General features: G+C 42.2%; 1 protein-coding gene across 1 annotated transcript in view; it reads left to right on the top strand.

The window, feature by feature from the left end:
- LOC118142964 (uncharacterized) overlaps nucleotides 1–6,874 on the top strand; it is a 28,091-nt gene extending 21,217 nt beyond the window's left edge. The window contains exon 4 of the mRNA XM_078332110.1: nucleotides 1–6,874. This exon is cut by the window's left edge and continues 2,508 nt beyond it. The gene's annotated coding sequence lies outside the window, so the exon portion shown is untranslated.
- Nucleotides 6,875–20,694: the final 13,820 nt, after the last annotated feature.

The raw sequence follows: 20,694 nt of genomic DNA, 5'->3' as shown, positions 1-20,694 counted from the left end.
ACAGATTTTTTGTAGCCAGGCCAAAATAACTTCAGACAAACTCCTGACCAGAATGATTTTTAAAAAGCTGGCTTCATCAGTGGGCATCTTCGAAGGCTGTTTATTTCTAAGACACACCAGTATGACTTGTGTGAAAAAGGAGGCTGGCCCAGATTTCACTGAGTGTAACCTGCCCAAACCTTGCTTATCAGGCTAGGTGTTGAGGATGGAGATTACTTGAAGGAAAGTTCTAGAGAATGACCACTGAAGCACTGATTCTAATTCATTCATTCATTTTTCTTTCTTTCACTTTTATTTTCATTTTTAAAAGAGAGCCTGTGTAGCTAGTTGTCTGTGTCGTTAATTTTTTTTCTAGTAAAATCAGCAAGATAAGTGAAATGTGAGCTGCCAAATTAGATAATTCACTCATAATTTCACACATACATTTTAAAAAATTTAAAAATGAGCATATATTTTGTGTGCTACCACTATAGGTCCCCTAAGGGGTATACAAATTTAGTGGTAATCATTCATTCACTCATCCAACAATATTTCTTGAGCTGCTGTTTTAGACCAAGCATTGTGCTGAAGTGCAACAGTTAACAGAACTTAGGGTCACTAAAATTAAACAGGTAAGTCAGCAAGATAATTGCAAAGTGTGATAAGAATTCCCATGTATGAAACAAGGTATTCCATGCTAACTGCTTGTTTTTTTGGGGGGGAGGATTTTTTTTTTAATGGAGTCTTGCTCTGTCACCCTGGCTGGAGTACAGTGACGCAATCTCAGCTCACTGCAACCTCTGCCTCTTGGGTTCAAGCGATTCTCCTGCCTCAACCTCCCGAGTAGCTGGGACTACAGGCGCGCGCCACCATGCCCAGCTAATTTTTGTTTTTTGTTTTTGGTTTTCACTATCTTGGCCATGCTGGTCTCGAACTCCTGACCTCAGGTGGTCTGCCTGCCTTGGCCTCCCAAAGTGCTTGGATTTTTACAGGCATGAGCCCCCATGCCCTGCCTGCTTCGTTTTTAATATAGAAGATGACGGCCTCAAATTTTCTAGAAGAACAAGTATATTGGAGGTTGCAAGAGGTTTGTTAAAAGGGGGACATGGTAGTATAGACCGCGGCTGAGTTACAATGCCAGCTGTACTGATTGAGCTTGAGCGAATTGTTACATGTAGGACTTAGAGAAGCCGATAGAACCTACATTGCAGGGTTGTTTTAAGGATAAAGCAAAATAATGTAAGAAGGTGCTTAGCTTAGCACCAGGCCTGACACGTGGTGAGAGGTCAGCAAAGGGCCTCTTCTCAAGTCAAAGAAAACCCACTGAAAATTACAAAGAAGATACCTGCTTGGCTCCTGAGCTTCCATCTGAGCCTCACCAGGCCTCGGGCGGGACTCCGCAGGGCCTGCCCATTCCTTGCCGACCCACGGACAGTCTGCATCAGGGAGCAAAGCAGCGGAAGCGTGCTCCCATATGTATTAATGAGGTGAAGGAATGTGAAGACCCCAACAGAATCTGTTTATACATTATACATTTCTCTTGTTATTATTCAGCATTGATTGAGTATCCTCAAATCTGTAAGCCTTTTATAGAACGGCCCAACAACTCTCAATTACCTGGAGTCTGCAGAAGAAGGTAAGTCAAGAAATAAATGAAAGCAGAGAAAAAACCCATAGTTCTTATCATAGCCCTGAGAATTCACAGCGAAGCCTTCTTTTGGCTCAGCCGTTGACAAGGACCAAGAAGGGATGATTAGGGGCTAGGCTTTCAGTCCCATGAGGGCAGGAACTGTAAATCATTTCACAGCTGCTTTGCCAGTTTCTAGCATAGAAACCGTAAACATTTGTTGAATGAAAGAAGAATGAATCTTTCATGTGTGTGTGCTCACTATGGATCAGGAAGTATTCTAAGAGTTTTACATATAGTAATGTTACTTAATTCTCACAACAACCTTAAGAGTGGTGCTATTATTATCTCCATTTTCCAAGGAACAAAAGCACAGAGAGGTTAAGTAACTTGCTCAAGGTTGCACAGCAACTAAGGATGGAGGCAAGAGTCCAACCCAGGCAGTGTGGCTCCAGAGTCAGTGCTCCGGTGTGCTCTCCCCTTAGCACTAGAGGCAGTAGAGCCCAGACACTTGCCTCTAGCCACCAGATCATGCTTCCAAACTTTAGAACTGTTGCTTCTTCATTCATCAGCAGCAGCCCAGATCTCAGAGGGACCTTTGGCGCCCCCCTCAATCTCACCTGCAGGCCACTGGTGTCTAACCTTAGTTGTCTGTGCTCCTGACTTGTGCAGACTCTCAGCTTTCGCTTTTCCTCCACTCTTACTAGAGGTTTAAAAATACTTTTTTCATATATTATAGTTGTACGCATTTATCCTTACTAGATGGTGCTGTCCCCCTCAATCTTCCCTTCATCTAATGTATTGTCTATGTTCGATTTTAGGCTCCTCCATTCCCCCAAAAAAGTGCAGACTACTTAAAAGCGATCATTTCGATATCTTTACAACTGTTTATCCAGTGCCAGGCCCTGTGCAGCTATTCCATTCCTCATGAGAACTCAAGGACGGGGTGTTCTTAGATGTGTACAATGAAGTCCCCCTGCCTGGGGTCAGTACTGGTGCGTGGTGGAGCCTGGACTCAGAGCCAGTGGGCCCAGCTTCAGGTCCATGGTTTTCTCCCTACTTGCATAGTTCACCCCACTTCCACGTTCACCTGCCATGAAAAGCCCCCCAGAACAATGAAGCAACCAAACCTTGGGGGATGGGACTGTGGATGGGGGGTGGTAGAAGAAGCAAAACAAAGGGGCCTCAGAGCTCTCCAGCATGGCTCAGTTTCAGGGAAATATCTGTTGCTGTCACTTTATCAGCCACAAGGGCAAAGACCTAGGACAGGCAGGAGATCCGATCTGAACTCTGATATTAAAAAGGAGGCAGTAAGAACAGTGATCACTCTGAGCCTGTATATTAAATGTATTTTCCCTTTGTGAAAAAAAAACTGCAAAAGTTATGTTTCAACATAAAGGCAGCCTGTGTTTCATAGCTATTCTAATTTATGGGCCGTACATTCCCGTGATTGTCTTGAACTGAATAGCCAAGTAAATAATCATCGAGAGCCACAGGTAAATCACTTGGAGGTGAACCGAGCCTGTCCAGAGCTTCCAGAAATGGCACAAACATTATTTCCTAATTTTGCAGATTTCTTCATCTGAGCTCAGAAAACACCTTCTCTCATTGGCTTTGAGGTTTGACACTTTTTCCACTCACATCCTGAAGAGACAGCGACAAGGTGAAACGTGAGAAGTGTACAAAGCATTTTCAAGGATTCCCCGTCTAATTTTCCTTCTCAATTCCAAGGAAATAATGCCATGCGCTTCACTTCCTTAAGTATTTATTCTGTGCTACTAAATGACTAGAAACGGGAGGTGACGGGAGGAGTCCAGGGAAGTGGGAGATGGGGACCACACTCTTACAAAGCCTAGAACCGGCTTGATTTCTTTTTTTATTGTGGCAAAATATACATAACACAAAATTTGCCATTTTAAGCATGACCATTCAATGACATTAAGTACATTCACATGTTGGACAACCAGAAAGAAAGTGATCTTCTTCCTCAACTAGAACTCTATGCCCATTAAACATTGACTCCCGTTCTCCCTGCCCCCAGCCCCTGGTGACCACCGTTCTAGTTTCTGTCCCAATAAATTTGACTACTTGAGGCACTTCATATAAATGGGATCATACAATATTTATCTTTTTGTGACTGGATTATTTCATACAGTATGTTTTCAAGGTTCTTCCATATTGTAGCATGAATGACACGGTTGATTTTAAACATACGGATGTTGAACCAATGGACACACCAAACCAGGTCAGTCAACTGAAAGGCAAATGCATATCCACATTCACTTGTGGCTGTTTTAAGGAAATTTGACTCTAAGCAATAAATCCCATGCATTTATTTAGCTCCTCCTCTGTGCAAGGGCCCACGGGCAGCTGAGGCAGAAGGTAGACACTGCTTTTCAAGGATCTGAAATCCCAGTCCAGGAGATATAGTGTGCAGATTCAAATCCAGATGTTAAGTGCTAAGTAACAGAGTACAAATGAAAAGGCAAACAAGTTTAATAGAGGTCATTTTGGCCAGGCACTGCGGCTCACGCCTGTAATCCCAGCACTTTGGGAGGCTGTGGCAGCAGGATCATGCAGTCAGGAGAACAAGACTATCCTGGCTAACATGGTGAAACCCCATCTCTACTAAAAATACTAAAAATTAGCCAGGTGTGGTGGCGTGCACCTGTACTCCCAGCTACTCGGGAGGCTGAGGCAGGAGAATCGCTTGAACCCGGGAGGTGGAGGTGGCAGTGAGCCGAGATGGCGCCACTGCATTCCAGCCTGAGCGACAGAGCGAGACTCTGTCTCAAAAAGAAAAAACAGAGAGGTCATTTCAGGCAGAGGTGATTGAGGAAGAGATGGAAGTTCGTGGTAATTTGAAGGATGGGTGGAGTTTAGTACAAAGGAGTGGCCTAGAGATAGAAAACATTCCAGACTGGCATGGGGTGAAAGTACATCTGACAGCAAACTCTCTTTTTCAGGGTTTCATCCCCAGTGCCTGGTACCACAGCAAATATGTGCCTCGTGAATCAGTGAATGCATAGCTCAGAGGTAAGAAAACCCAAAGTGAAATCTGAAAACAATGGGTAGACGGTCTGGCTTGAGAAGAGGGTCCCTAAAGAATGTTGGTAGAGATCAGGATGTGGAAAAACTTTGACTGTCAAACGAAGAAGCTTGAAATGTATCCTGAGGAAAATGGGGAGGCACTGAAGGTGGTTGACCAGGACAGTGATTCTTCCACCCTTTCTAATCATAAGTGCATCAAAGCACAGACATTCCCCGAGAAGCTTAAAGTGATGAGGGCTGGGTAATGGGATACAGCCTTCTTCATCAGGTTTATGCGGATGGGGCAGCATCTTGTTTAGAAGTATCGTTTTTTGGAAGCATTGTAAAGTGAAGGTAGGTGGAGGAAGCTGCTAGCCAACAGGCTAGGGAGGACAACTTCCCAGTAATCCTGAACAAGGGCAACAATGTAGCTGTTGGGATTAGGAGGAAACAGGCAAATCTTGAGGCCATGGTTGGAGAGGGGATTACAACATGTAGGGATCTTGAAACTCCAGGAGAAGAATCAGAAGCCAGAGACAATGACAAAGGTCAGGACTGATTGATCTCAGTGGCCAGCGAGGGAGGTTTAGAGGAAAAGAAGTTTTTTGCCTTATAGAGTGAGGTTGGAATGAGAGATCAGGCTTCCCTATTCAAAAGAGAAGCAGAGCTTCAGGATTAAATAGCTGGAGAGATTCGATCTGCAGCAAGGCAATGTGGACTGTGGAAAGGCACAGAAATAAATGAAGGTCATAGAACACAAGAATTATGGGGAGGAGAAATTAGAAGAGTGGAAGGGAGGGTTGGAGAGGAGGAGAAAGGAGAGGAGAGGAGGCGACTGACTTTGCACTTAACAGAAACTCACTTCAACTGGTTTAAACCAAAAAGGGGAATTTATTACAAGGTCACAGGGATATTTGATGGAATGCAAAAGAGCAGCCAAGATCTAAAGAAGAATGGAACCAGGAACTGGAGAGCTGTCCAGAACCGGCAATTACTCTTTTCTCTTTCCTTCTCCAGGGCCACCTGCACTCTCTTCTGTGCTTCTCCCTCTGCACCTACTTTACTCTTGGCTTTCTCCACTATGCAGATAGAGGGTCACACCTCGGAAGGCATAGAGGAGCCAGCAGGGTTACATCTTTCTATTCAAAAGACCAGCAGAAACTAGTGTCCCTGAATCCAATTCCGAATGTCCAGCGAAGAATGTATGATTGGCCTCTTATCTAAGTTCCGAGTTCTCCTGGAATCCATCAGCCATGGGTTGGGGGATGGGGGTAGGGGTTGAGGGACATGGTATAAATATGGCTCCTGAGCTCCACTCCCGCGAGAGGAGGGCAGCTTTGAAAAGTAGATTCCACAGAAGATATGGACCAAACCAAATCAGGACTGAAGGTATTGCAGCTGTTTTGCTCTAGAGAAGAGAAGGCTCTAGCAACCATGAGAACAGTCTTCTGGTAGCTGAAGGGGTGCCTGCAAATATGTGAATGATCCTGTAGGGGATAAGGTGGCTGATTGAGCAGAGGAAGGAGAGGCATTCCGCCAGGGAGTGCTGCCAGTTCTGCAGTGGGCTGTTCTGGGAGCAGGAGCCTCCCCAAGGGGCAAGGGGGAGGCAGAGCTATGATTTCCTTAAGCAGCAGGTGTTCTAGTGTCCCAGCTCTGAGGGAAGTCGCATAAATGACTCACAGGCTTCTTCCAGTGTTAAGGTTTTGTGATATTTCTTCCTAATCCTTCCACTCCCACCCCACCTCCTCCTGTCTTCTCTCTCTTTTATTTTATCCAGTTACCACCTAAATCAGGGGCTGTTAGTTGGAGAGGACATCATGAAGCCCAGGAGTATCCTAAAATTAGATGCAAAATTGTAGGGGAGGGGGTTAGGACTCATGTAGATTTATCAGAGAGAGGGTTCAGTCAAGGGGACCATGACCAAGAAGAGGGTGGGAAGCAATGCCTGAAAGAGAAGTGCTTGGAAAGGCAGCTTACAATACCAGTGAAATACAGAAACAGAGATGGAGTCGGAAATACAACTGGAAAATGGAGAAATCAAATGTATTTTCTAATACTGGGTCTACACAGCTGCTATGATTAAACTTCAAGTTAAATTTTGAGCTTCCTGGCAGCTGGAGAAACCCAGTTTATATATCGATGGGAAGCAGCAGTCCATCAAGAGCAATGAAGCTATTTCTAACCCTGACTTCTAAAAGAAATTTCCCTCCAGGCTAAAAATATCACAAAAGTAAATGTAACAAGTATGAGTAGTAACTATTATATTAGCATAGCTACTATGGTATTATGGTATTAATTAGTATAACTACTATATAACTACTACTATTACTATTTACTACTGTTACTGTTAATTCAAAATTAATAGGAATTACTGTTTATTCAAAATTACTTTGTGGCAGGCACAAAAGGAATTTTGTAAAGTAATGTGGCAGGCACATTGTATATACTATTTCCTGACAGTAATCTATTAGGTTGTCATTATTCTTAAACCAAAATTCCCAATGAGGAAACTGAGGCACAGTGAGGTGGAGAGACTTGTGCCTACATTTTCAGAGCTTGTAGAGAGGACACCCAAGCTGTGCCTGCCAGACCCAAGGGTCACACTCTTAGCGATTGCAAATAACACAAATCTTTAAAAAGATAAGAAAAGGGCCAGGCACCGTGGCTTATGCCTGTAATCCCAGCACTTTGGGAGGCCAAGGTGGGCAGATCACTTGAGGTTAGGAGTTCAAGACCATTCTGGCCAACGTGGTGAAACCCTGTCTCTATTAAAAATACAAAAATTAGTTGGGTGTGGTGGTGCATGCCTGTAATCCCAGCTACTTGGGATGGTGAGGCAGGAGAATAACTTGAACACAGGAGATGAAATTCGCAGTGAGCCCAGGTCGTGCCACCGCACTCCTGCCCAGGGAACAGTGCAAGGCTCCATCTTAAAAAAAAAAAGAAAAAGAAAAAAATATCACCTGTGGCCCATACCCTCAAGCAGCTTTTTATCTAGATGAGAGTAAAGGTGTGCACAAACCAAACATCAAAATTACTGACTTTACCGTCTTTGAGAATCTACAATGGTAGCTTTATTTTGGCTGCTTTGTATTATGTGTGTTTTCCCTCGATTTCCCAAACACTGAGAAGTATGTACTATCCCCGCTCTGTTACTGAAGACTAGTTCTATCTGGGTCAAGTTCAAACTGCTCCACCAGGCTTTCAAAGTCCTGTGTAATTTGGGTTTTCCTACCCAACAGAATTTTCCACCATAATTCCCACGTGTTGAGAGGGACCTGTGGGAGATAGCTGAATCATGGGGGCAGTTTCCCCCATACTGTTCTCGTGATAGTGAATAAGTCAAACAAGCTCTGATGGTTTAATAAGTGGAGAAATCCCTTTCATTTGACTCTTTTTCTCTCTCTTGCCTGCTGCCATGTAAGACATGCCTTTCACCTTCAGTACCAAGCCACATGGAACGGGGAGTTTATTAAACCTTGTATACATATAGAAATTACTCAGTCTCAGGTATGTCTTCATCAGCAGCATGAGAACAGACTAATACAGGTAAGGATCTATGTATTCATTTCTTCATGCAGTCAGCAGACACTCAGTCTCAATGTTGCCTCTGTGTTAAGCACCAGACATCCAAAATGAATGCACTTGAGGAATTTGCAGTCTACTGGGAGCGAGTGGGGACACATTTAGATAACGACAGTGCCTGGCACAGTGAAGAGTGGGTAGTGATGAAGGTCTGGAACATACAGAAGTGTGAAGAGAGAGGGTATGAGCGGAGCTCTATTGGAAAACCGACGAGACTGGGTATATGAGACTAGTGGTGAAGGAAAAGATGAAGAGAAGTCTGGGTGTTGGAAATTGAGATGGAGGAGTTGGTTAGACTTGGGATAGCTTGAGTTTGAGTGGTGGGAGACATCTTTGTAAAAATAGCCAGTTGGCAATGATATGGACTGGCACTGGGGTGTGAGGACAGAACAGGACACCTAAATTTAGGAATAAGAAGTAATGATGTGGCCATTGCAATCACTAAAATGGTGAGCGTTCTGAGGAGTGGTATTGTGGTTGAAGAGCAAACAGTTTCATATGCATCAGAACTAGCAGCAGGCTTACCTTTTAGCAAGTGTTAAAAACATGCTACTGGGCTCACTTGATCTATGTCCTGTCCTTGAATTTCTGTACCAATACGGATAATATCAGTGCTCTGTCAATAAGTACAGCATGTTCCATCCGCTGCCACCTAACTCTTAACAAGCTATCTGAGCGAAGGTGCTTGTGTGAAGGTGACACTTGCCCTCACCAATGTCATCTGAGGAAATACCCATCTTCCCTTAAGTGTCTCTCCTCCCTGCCTTCACATATCAGTGCACTATAAATGATGATGAGGAGGGTTTGTAAATCAAGAAAAAGGCCCTGTGTTCAAGCACTCCTTAATTAGGTAGGATGAATACAGCATCCTAGTTCATTTGGACGGGACAGTGGGGAACCGTTCCATCTCCTGGATGTCCCCACCTGGGTCCTGCAGTGTTCCCAGGGTGACTGCTCTGTGTAAGGAGTTTATAACTTAGCTTCTTATTCCTTATGCCAACATTGACAGGAATATTGGGCAGGTTGAGTCTGTTACCAGGTTTTACAAAAAGGTTTAGAGATTCAACAAGGAATTAAAGTTTCTGTTTAAATATTTATACCTCACCTTGTTCTGAAAACAATTCAAGGTTCCTTGTCAGATTATATACATTAGATCAGGGAAAAACAAATTAGAAATTGATGACAAAAAAAAAAAGTGTAGGACTCTGAACCTGAAACTGAGCCAGGAGTGAGACTGAAACGCAGCAATGCATCCTATGAAGTTCCGTCCATTTACCCTGGGTGGGACTCATATTGGGATCAGAGAGCTCTAACAACCAGTGCAAAAAGGAAAATCTGATCAGTCACAGCATTTACAGCAACCAGGAGGCAATATGCCCACAGGCCAAGTTCTTAGGAGAAGCCCAGTCAATCCTGAACTGAGAAAGACGGGAATTTCCCCCAGGGTTCCTCATAACAAGGGTACTCTGTGATGAAATAGAGCATTCCAGTAAAATGCCCACGTAAGTGGCACCTTCTGTACAGGACTATTCCTTAGTAGAAATCTGCAGCATTAACCTCCCACCAAAGGCCAAGACAATAAAAGCAATTCCTGCGGGTCAACATGATGCAGCCAACCCAGTGCTGGCCTGGCTTAAATTAGGACTCAAGTTTGGAGAAGGTTGACGGGTGGAAACCGTGGCTGGAAGAGAGGAGTGCTGACTTGAGGTCCCATTACTATTTAATATGTTACCATGTGGGACAGTGATAAGAACTTAGGCTTTAGATGTAGATAAAAAGTGAATTTGATCACCACCACTTAATCAGCTGTGTGTTCTTGATGTATGTGCACCTCAGTTTACTCATCTGTACTATGGGTGATACAGTCCTTTTCATCCAGATTGTTGTGAGTGAAAGTTACTGTAGATGCAGTGCCCAGCACCATGCCTGAAACAGAACAAGTGCGTGATAAAGAGCAATTACAAAGCCTCTGTCGTGTCCTCGGACTGTAGAATCACCTTGGATAGAGTGAATTTCTTGGGCTTCGGTCTTACCTTCTGGTAAGGTATTGGAGAGTGGGTATTTCTGGAATCCCTTTTCATCTCTAGCATTCTATTTCATGATTCTATGACATTTAAAATATAACTTTATATCAAAGAACATGAATACTAAAATTATGTTGTTGCTTTTATACAAATACTCCCCCTTTCTATTTTTTTAAAGACAGAGTCTCACTCTGTCACCCAGGCTGGAGTGCAGAGACATAATCTCGGCTCACTGCAACCTCCACCTTCTGGGTTCAAGCGATTGTCCTGCCTCAGCCACCCTACTAGCTGGAATTATAGGCGTGTGCTGCCCCCACCGGGTAATTGTTAGTATTTTTAGTAGAGACGGGGTTATGCCATGTTGGCCAGGCTGGTCTCAAACTCCCGAGCTCAAGTGACCTGCCTGCCTCGGCCTACCAAAGTGCTGGGATTGCAGGCGTAAGCCACTGCACCCGGCTAATGCTCCCCATTTTGACAAAAGTCAATATCATATGTGTGTTCTAAGACCTACTACAGAAGTGTGATAACTTCCGATAGTTTATTGCTGCACAATATAAACACAAGAAAGACAAGGTGGTGGGGAAGTCAGAAATGCAGGTGACCAACACACTCCTTCAATGCCCTCCCCTACTGCCTCCTGGATAAAATCCCATCTTCTTAGCAGGAAGCTCCAGGCTTTTCAGCATGTGGCCACTGCCCACTTCTGCTGCCTTGGCCCTGACCTGGTCCTTTTCACAGTGAACCTTCAGTCTCAATGAACTGGTTGTGATCCAAATGCACCCGGTTTTCTAAAACTGTATTTTACCCAAGCCAATCCCTGTGTTTCAAATGCTTCACCCCACCCCTCCCAATGGCTTCCAGAAATCCACTTAAACAAGTTTCTAGATGGTTAATACTGACTCCTAATTTATCTTCTCAGGAAGATAGTGTCAAGGAGCAAAAATAATAATTAAGTTAATTTTTAAAACTTTGCTATGATTTCCATTTTTCATTATTCCTTTAGCAATACCTGCGATTTGTTTAATACAAAATGCCAGGGACTGTCTTACATACATTATTTTTTCAGTTCTTGCAACATTCCTGAGAGGTAATAACCATCCCCATTCTGATGAGAAAACAGAGATTAAAGGAAGCAAAGATACTTAAAGACAGAACAACTAAGGGCCGGGTGTGCTGGCTCACTCCTTTAATCCCAACACTTTGGGAAGCTGAGGCAGGAGGACCACTTGAGGCCAGGAGTTCAAGACCAGCCTGGGTAATATAGTGAGACCCCTATCTCTAACAAAAGCTAGCCAGACATGGTAATATGAGCCTATAGTCCCAGCTACATGGGAAGCTGCGGTTGGAGGATTACTTGAGCCACAGAGGTCAAAGCAGCAATGAGCTGAGATCTTGCCACTGCACTTCAACCTGTGTGACAGAGCAGAACCCTGTCTCAAAAACAAAAAATGATTAGGAGCTGGGATTCAAACCAAGCTTCTGAAACCAAAGTCAGTGGTCTTTCTACCATACCTTACTGCCTCCCCAAAAGAGCAAAGGCTGTTTCCCACAAGGCTCTCTACCTGACAAGACAGATCAGACACGTGGAGCACAGCGACTACTGAGGAAATGAAAGGTATTTTGAAAGTTAATGTATTCTGTTTTCTTGGTTCCAGAGAGGATTAAGTCTAAACTATTTTTCCTAACACACACACACATGCATAGAGTTTATCAAAATCAGTTGGCAGTATTCATGGCAGCCACATCAGTTTGTTGCTGGAATGTGCAAGAAGCGTGAGACATTGCCTAGCCCCGAGAGAGATGATAACCTCATTGAGGAAAGAGGACATCGAGGCCCACGATTCCATTAGACAAAGGCACATGATGCTGGAAATCAGGTGCCAAATTGTGTCTTAAAGATTATAATGCAACTCACACTACAGAGGAGGCTGATCCTGAACCCAGTCTGGAAGAACAGGTAGGGAACCTACCCAAAATATGAGCAGGGCATCAGAACCAAAAGGAGAATCCCTCCAACCCAAAGAGAAAACCCAAAAAGAATTTAATTATAGAAAAGATAACAGATCTGTTCAAAGAAAGCAGGATACACTAAGTTATGAGATAGAAGTCTTGGTTCTGTTTATTCTGCTATTTCTGTAAATTTTGAATTGAGATAGAAAACACAAACTGAAATTAGAAGTACTGTCTTAAGGGGCAACCTTCCACTATTGTGTCCAAGTTATTCAAGTCTTTCTACACCCATTTTTGTGGCTTGTGCATACACTGTTTTTAGATATTTACTGAGGGTCTATTCGAAGTGCCAAGGAGCTGGTTAGGCACTGGGGGAATCCCACAGTGAACAAAGGAAAAATTGTTTTGAGAAAATCACCTGTGAGACCCCCCAGAATCTGGCCTCTGCAACCTCTCCCATCTCAACTACTACTTCTGACCCCCTGGTTCACTCTGCTGTAAACACATGTGTCTCCTGGCTGCTCCCTGAACAGCCCAGGCAACCACACACCCCACCACTGTGCTCTACCCTGGGCAGATACCTGCATGGCTCCCCCATCATCCTTCAGAATTTGGCTCAGTCATCACTTGATTATGGAAGCCCATTGTAACTCTTGCTCCTTGCCTCTTTCCATGCTTATCTCTAGAGAGCTAATCATCATCTAGCCACCAGATGATTTTCCTGCTTATTTGTTTATTGTCTGTTCTTCACTCTGGAATGTCAGCCCCAAGAGGACCGGAATCTTCGTTTTGTTCACTTGTATTGAAGAGTTTGTGTTAAAGCTCACTTGGGCTGAAGAATACTAATTTGGATTGAAGAGCACCTAGCACGTGCCAAATAAGCATAAATTGAATGCAAGAGCTTTAAAGAGTCTTAGTTTTCTCCAAATGATAGGGTCTGGAAAATCTTCCTAATGTCTTAGAGGAAAGATTCTTAAAACCATAAGGGTTTGTTCTTTGAAATGACATCAATGAAATAAGGGAGAGTCCACAGGGACAATCTGATCAGGGAATGAGAACAGGCTTCAGTTAGCTGTTGAAACCAGCCTGGGGCCTCCTCCAAGTTGTATAAATCCAGAAGTCAAATCATTAAATCAACTACAGACCTGCCATATGCAAAGGAGCTGTGGCCATAATTTGTCCTGATTTCCCACGTCACCAATTTTATTTCCATTCCCAGAATTCTGCCTCCACATCCCAGCATCCAAACTGACAACAGACACCTACTAAAGCTAGATATTGATGACAGGGGTGGAAAGACAACCTGGACTGGGTGGGGAGGGAGTGGTGGAGTGCCCCAGGGTGCCGCCAAACTATTTTTGTAGAAGGCAAGCTAGTGACAAGGCCCTCAGGTCCCGATCTTAGTTGACCCCATGATATAGGGAATGGACTTAGCTTCTTCATGCCATGTCCCTGGATGAGAAGACAATCACTTACATTATCTAACTCAAAGCAGCAAATCTCTTAGCCTGACATTCATATTCATCTTGTTTGGGTGATGTGGGAAGACCACGTTAGGTTGAACCACAGAGTTGGCCATTCTTGTACATGAAAAATGGTCTAACAGCAGCAATTCCATATGGTTCGTGAAGAAAATGGAAAACTATGATTTAGGTAACATTGGTTCATTGGGGTGTGCTTTTCCAACATTGAACCAGTGGGTCATTGGACCATGCTCTAACTCTACAATTGATCTAGGCTCCCAGGAGGTCATAATTACTAACACTTATCAAGTGCCTTTGGGTGGGAAGTACTTTCACTAAAACCATTTTATCTGATCCTAAAGTGAACAGTTAATCCCCACATTCATCTTACAATCAACTAACATATATTAGGCACCTTCCTGTTCATAGATCAGTCAAAAAACTGTGGCCCACAAGCTACATTTACCTGCAACATGGTTTTGTACAGCCCATAATCCAAGAATGGGTTTTACATATTTAAAGGTCTTATGAACCCACACACACACACACACACACATATACACAAATGTATGACTGAGACCGTATGTGGCCAGTAATATCTGAAAGTTGTACAATCTGGCCCCTTTACATACAAAGTTTGCCAACCCTGTTCTAGATGCCATGCACTGTACTAGGCACTCTTAATATGCCAATGCAGTATGGTGAGAGTGAGCAGGCCTTTTAAGCTTCAGGCACAGTTTGGCACTGGTGTTGGGTGTGGCTATCACAGGGAAAGAACTTGGAAAGTAAAGATTCTGGTCCCTGTTCTGTGCCTCACTCTTGCCGTGTAACCTGGGATAATCTCCCTACACTTTCTTAAGCCAGCAGCTTCTATGATATGAGCTGTTGGAAAGAAACTTCCTTTTACTTGTGAGGCTATCAATTCCTTAGAACTAGCCCAAGAGCCCAGAAATGAGGACATGTATTCTAGTTAGAGGGCTTTTGAAAATCATAATGGCCCAAATTGCTTTTCTTCTTGTTGTACATTTAAGAATAACTTTTAAATGCTGAAAGCACAAGGGACAAGGCACAGGGAGGCAACAGATTGTGAGGAAAGAGGGAACACATCTTCCAGACAGGAAATCAAGATGTGTCATCTCTAGTTTAGGTGGCAAATGTAGAATTGCCATTTGAGGGGGTCAGAATATTGCTTTAAAGCAGAAAGTACTTTTCCATGTTTGAACATCCACATGTAAAAAGAAAAATACTAGTACTATGGACCAAATACAAAGAGGGCAGGGGGGTTAATTTTTTTAAATGCTCATGGCAATGAAAAACTCTTACTTCCAATGTGAACCAATTCATTGAGGCCTTAACATTCATTTGTTGGGAATGGAGGGGGCAGTAAAATCTGCCATCAGAGCCAATTGGGGAGCTGCAGGCTAGCCAGGTCAGCTTTGGCTAGGGATGTGCAACTCCTCGACTTTGTTAAAATGATGGTATTCGATAGAAGTTACATCTGAGGTCAAGTGACCGCAATAACAGGGGACAAGGAGCGCTCTCAAATCATTCTCAGGGATGAAAATGACATGAAACTGACATAATACCTGAGGTGAGATGAAACTCAAATCCTCAGCAGCTGAACACTTCACCTACTGATGGGCAGGCTGACCCTCACCAATCTCATAATCATACCCGTGTCAAGAGGGGAACAGTCTTCAGCAACACAAGGCGCAGCTCCTGGCATTTTGGGGAGAGAGAAGACTTTGTCTCTGCTTCAGAAATGATGTTGTTAAAAGTTTCAATACTCAGCTTTAAACCTTTCAAATCAATGTCTTATTAGAAAAATTGGATTCCACCTACATGCATAGAATCTCTTCCCTTATGCAATTTCTCTCAACTCTGGATATTTCTTGCCTGGCATTTTCAGCAATAAAAGCTGTGTTTTAGTTCAATGACTATCTTCATGTTATTTAAAGCTTCAACCCAATTCCATTCAAAACATAAGGATGGTCTCTAATCTGAGTTACCTCATCTAGTTTCAAAACCACCTTAGGGGATAGGGGATGGGTTGGGGGAAAATGATGATTGATTATAATCTATTTTCCCCCAAATACCAGATTTGAAAGGAGGGTGGTCTAGAGACTGTTGAATATGCTAACCCCTAATAAAGGACTGGAGAAAAGAAAGCACAAACTACATTTGAATTGAAAGCAAGTATTAAAATTAAAACCCCAAAAGGAGAAATATTACATTGAGTCAGCTGTTAAAAAAAAATACTCATGCTTTCATCTTCCTTGTAATTGCTCTAATAGGAGGTTCAGTGTGGTAAACTGTACACCCAACTCTCAGTGTGATAAAAAGAAGTTTTGGTGTCTGTTTATTTCTTCCTGAAAGGAGAGAAGGGGACTCAAGATGTGACCCATTTGCATAAACACAACTGCCCTGTCTTCGCAAATATGCCCTGATTCCTCCTCGGCCAATACATTTAGGCACCCCAAAGCCAATAAATACAGTTGTCAGCAAAGGGATGAATCAGCATGTATTTAAATCAAAGACAGCAGTGAAAGACTACATTAGTTCTGTTCCCTGGACCTGTCAAAACACAGAAGAGATTAAACATCTGACCCTCTTCATCCCCAACATTGTTCCACAAGAGACATTTCTGTCACTATTCCTGCCACTTGGCTTTCAAAGATGCCACAAAGCCTAGGGCGACCTCTGCTACATTTCAGTGTTGTTTATTGATTTCTGACCCAGTGCTTAATAGTTTTCCCAGTCCCCCTGAATGGCTTTTGTAAGCAATGGGGTTTGTACATCTCACCGATCAATACCTTTTATATTTACAATAAAATTGAAACTGCTTCTGCTGGGGGCGCAGCCCAGCATTTGTCATCCTTCAGCGAGGGAAAACTATGTCATTATCTGAATTAAAACATTTATTTCTGATTAAGAGAGTGTCCTATCTCATTAATTTTTCCCTTTCCAATAGAATGGGAATAGAACCCTATTGATTTTTGCACTTTTACACATCTCCACTGCTGGGAAGATAATTGAGAAGTTAGCCAGAATAAATGAAGTTTCAAGTCTAGTGGGCCAGCCAATACCTTCCAAATTCAAGGTGTTTTTATGAAGCTGGATTTTAATTTGTTGGCAAGCTGAAGCAGTGGGACTTATTCGGCTGAGTAAATTGGATTAAGAGTAGAATCGGCTCAAAGCATGTCTTGGGGAGTGCTGAGGGCCCGGTTCCCCCTGGACAGCCAGAGCCTTGCTTTAGATTTATGCTAAGACAGCTTCCAAATTGCCCTCCTTCGAACTCCAGCTTGCTTCAGGAAGTGTGGATCACTGACCCAAAAGCCTATTAACTTGTGTTTCCCTTTCTCGTGCCCGTGGACTTAAAAACAACCAAGATCTAATCAGAGGTTGAACTAGACCTTCAGATTGTCGGCACCAATTGATTACACTTTATTAGAATAATGGGACTAAATCCAAGCTTCATTAAAAGGAATTCCCTCTGCTTGGAACCCTTTCTTCCGCAGACCCTTCAATTACAAGCCCCTTATGGCACACATAGGGAATACTGCTCACTTTGATATTTTTCTCATTAGGAATTAAGAGTCATTTGTTCTTATTTCCATATGCAAAGCCCAAGCGTTGTCTGCTCCTAGAAAGGACAGAAAATGCACGGCCTCTAGGGTTAGAAGGACACAGGGCCTACAGAGAAATTAAACCAGAGCTATCTTTGTTAATGTCTTAATTTGTTATCTTCTCTGTAATTTATTTGTCACTGGCCCATTACTTTTAACATTCTCATTCACTTCTATGTATCTTCAGTCCCTCTAGGAAAAACAGGTTATGTCCTTGCATTAAAGGAGACTAGGAACCAGGATAAAACCAAAGATCTTCCAGGTTATAGCCAAAGATTCTTCAAGGGAAAAAATTTACTAAATTCTTCCCTGGTGACCTGAAAATAGAGATCTGCGGAGAGAAGAGCTCATCTAGAAACAAGGCTGAGAACTTGTGTTCACATTTAGAATGCTGCAGCTTGAGAGGATTGTGAAGATCGTGTTTCCCCTTAGAAGTAAAAAGAAGTACTGAAAATTAAGGAAATTATTTCTAGAGAAAAGACCTCGAATGGGATTTATGTATCATAGGACAGCCTGAATTTGGGGTGTGTGTGTGTGTGTGTGTGTGTGTGTGGTGTGTAGACCAAAAAGAAGCACTTCGAAGGCCTTAGTTACCAAAAAAAAAAAAAAAAAAAATTCAACACAACAGATTAAAAATGCTGTGGAAGTGAAGAACTTAATTTCTGACTGCACTTTAATGCATGGTCCAAAGTACCAAAGTATGCAAAGGTTGAATACATTCATCACAAACCGTTCTGTTTTCTCTCTTTACACCAATGAGGAATTACAGGATTACCAATGACCTTCCTCCCAATGAAGCTCTGTAATTATGGTCATTTATTATACAACCAAGATGAATGGATGGGATTTACATAGAATAAAAATATTATTTAACAACTGCGTTATTGATGTGTGAAGCATAATTTTAATTTATTTAAATGCTTTAAATATATTGCTAATGTATTCTTTTCAAATTAACCTCCTGAACCACACACTGGCAAAACTTCAATTAATATTGTACTACAATCTATTTTCTCATGTTGTGTGGAACCATGATGGCTAAAAATACATTTTGCTATGATCCCCAGCATAGTCTACCACTGTATTTTACTTTCTCCTTCATTCATGATTTCAGTTTGAAATTGAATTTCAATTGGAATAATTTAGAAAAATATATCTTCTCTTAAACAAAGTAACCCTATTTAACTTTAAAATGGTTTTTACTATAAATTACAAATGCAATGATTTGAGGGAAAATTCTATATATTTATGTTCATTTGATATATGGCAATATTTTTAAATATTGGGTATGTTTTCATTGAAATGATAACATGGGAAAAACATTTAAGCCAACAGCTGTATCTAATTTACTTAACATATCAGCATAATCTCAATAAGCCTACAAACAACCACTGGCTATACATTATGTTGAATCACTTGTTACTGAAAGCATATTGTATGTCTTTATGTGGAGACAGACTTAGGTATTTTACTTCTGGGTTTATCTCTTTTGTATTCTGTCCATTTGCCCCTGGTTGTCATTATTCCATGCTCATCGACAGAAGAGTTATAGTTTGCAAAAACCTATCAGGTAGGCTGGTCACTAGATAATTGAGGTGATGATCAGCCCCGGCAAAAGACAATTGATAGTGATAGTGTCAGAGGCTGCACCTAACAAGATCTGTACCCTCTGTCTCCTTTAGCCTTTCTCTGGAATGGACCGAATATGGAATAACATGGACATGTCTGATGTACATCTGGAGATGGAATGGCAGTGCATAATACTTCCTGGGACTGCGAGAGGATGGGGTGTCTTTTGACATTGAGAAGGGTTATTAAATAGAAGTGTGAACTATTAAGAGATGATCTTGACCCTCAATACGTTTTTATCAAAGTCAAAAAATATTTGACACCACTGCCACTGAACAGCCTATCACAGGCACAAAAGGGGAAATGCTTTATTAGGGAAATGTGTACTACATTCTTTAAAACAGAAGAATCAGAATATATGCATTTTTAAATTAATAACAGCTTGCAGGACTCCCAGTGATTAACAGCAGTTATACATTAAGTATGCTCTGAAATGATATGTGTAAATGGGATGGTTGGCCAGCCTTACCTTAGTGTGAACTTCCTAAATTAAAAATAAAATTTTAGATTAAATTTTAAAACGAGAATGATTTTAGGTTGCTTTTATGTTAACATGGATTTAACAGAGCTTTTCCTAAGAGGCTTTTCAAATAAACTCTTATTTCTATTAAGTGCTGGGATTCTATGGGGGTGAAGGAGATTTTAGGGTACATATGGAAGCCTGTAAATGGAGACTTTTTCCCCACAGACTCTAAGGCAACTTCTAGACTTTTGGCAGACAGCTACCCTAGCCTCTCAGGTTGTTTTCCTCGCAAAAGGATCACCTGTTCCTGCCTTTTTAAAATCGAGGGACTGTCGTAACTCTACACCCTCTACCTTACCACACATTTATAAGTTTAAAACTGCATATTGTAACATCCTAATTGCAGTGACAAAAACTAATCTAGTCCACTGACAATGGACTTAGGCCAGAGAGAATGAAAAAGTCCTAGTTTTGCATGGCTATTAAACACCCTATAGTCTATATAAAAATATGCCAAGTTGAGGCTTCATAGTAATAAAATAATATGGGTATTGCCCTCAATCCCGGCTGAATGAGCAATGCCCCCTGATTGGGTAATTGACAAACTACATACTGTAACACACTCCAGAATAGCCCTGCTTTTTCATTAGATTGAACAATAGGTTAACTAGATAACTCTGCACTTGGCAAAATTACTTTCCACTGACTTCAAACCATCGTCTTTTCTCCGCAAGCTATTGCTCCTGTGATATTTCCACATTCTTCTCCCCAGCAGTGCACTTTCAAAGCCAGTTACATGCTAGGTCAGTGGTACTCAAATTCTTCTGTTTTACCTTTCCCCAGGGTCAGCTGCCTTTGGGAGGGAACCAATATAGATTAACAGGAAAGATATACTGCCTGATTCATGGCATTTAGAGAGGGCTTCAAACGCTTACTGGCTCTTCTGGGATTGACGCCGTTTCAATCAGAATCCTATCTTCAATTAGTAAATAATTCCAGTTCTGAAAATGTAGTCTTTTTAGACGAAATGCAAGCAAAAGACCTATCTTTAAAGACACAGGTATGTCATTCACTTTTTAAAATGCTTATAGATTAGAATACATTGGGATACATTGTCCAGTAGACCAAGGCATTTGGAGTCCATGCAAGAATTTCCCAAAGCGTCTGTTTTCTGCCTTCCCATCAGCATGAGTCAGCGTGGCCAACAACACCTTAAACGAAGCTCCAAAGCCTCTCTGCCACTCCCCCTGTGCAGCTGGGGAGGTGAGGCCTGCTCACTTAACACAAGTTATCGATTGATTTATAACAAAGTGGTAGA

This window comes from Callithrix jacchus, chromosome 7 (assembly GCF_049354715.1).
Source record: "Callithrix jacchus isolate 240 chromosome 7, calJac240_pri, whole genome shotgun sequence".
Lineage (NCBI taxonomy): Eukaryota > Metazoa > Chordata > Mammalia > Primates > Cebidae > Callithrix > Callithrix jacchus.
The sequence above is the reverse complement of the archived record's forward strand: the minus strand, read 5'-3'. Positions and strand labels throughout refer to the sequence as shown.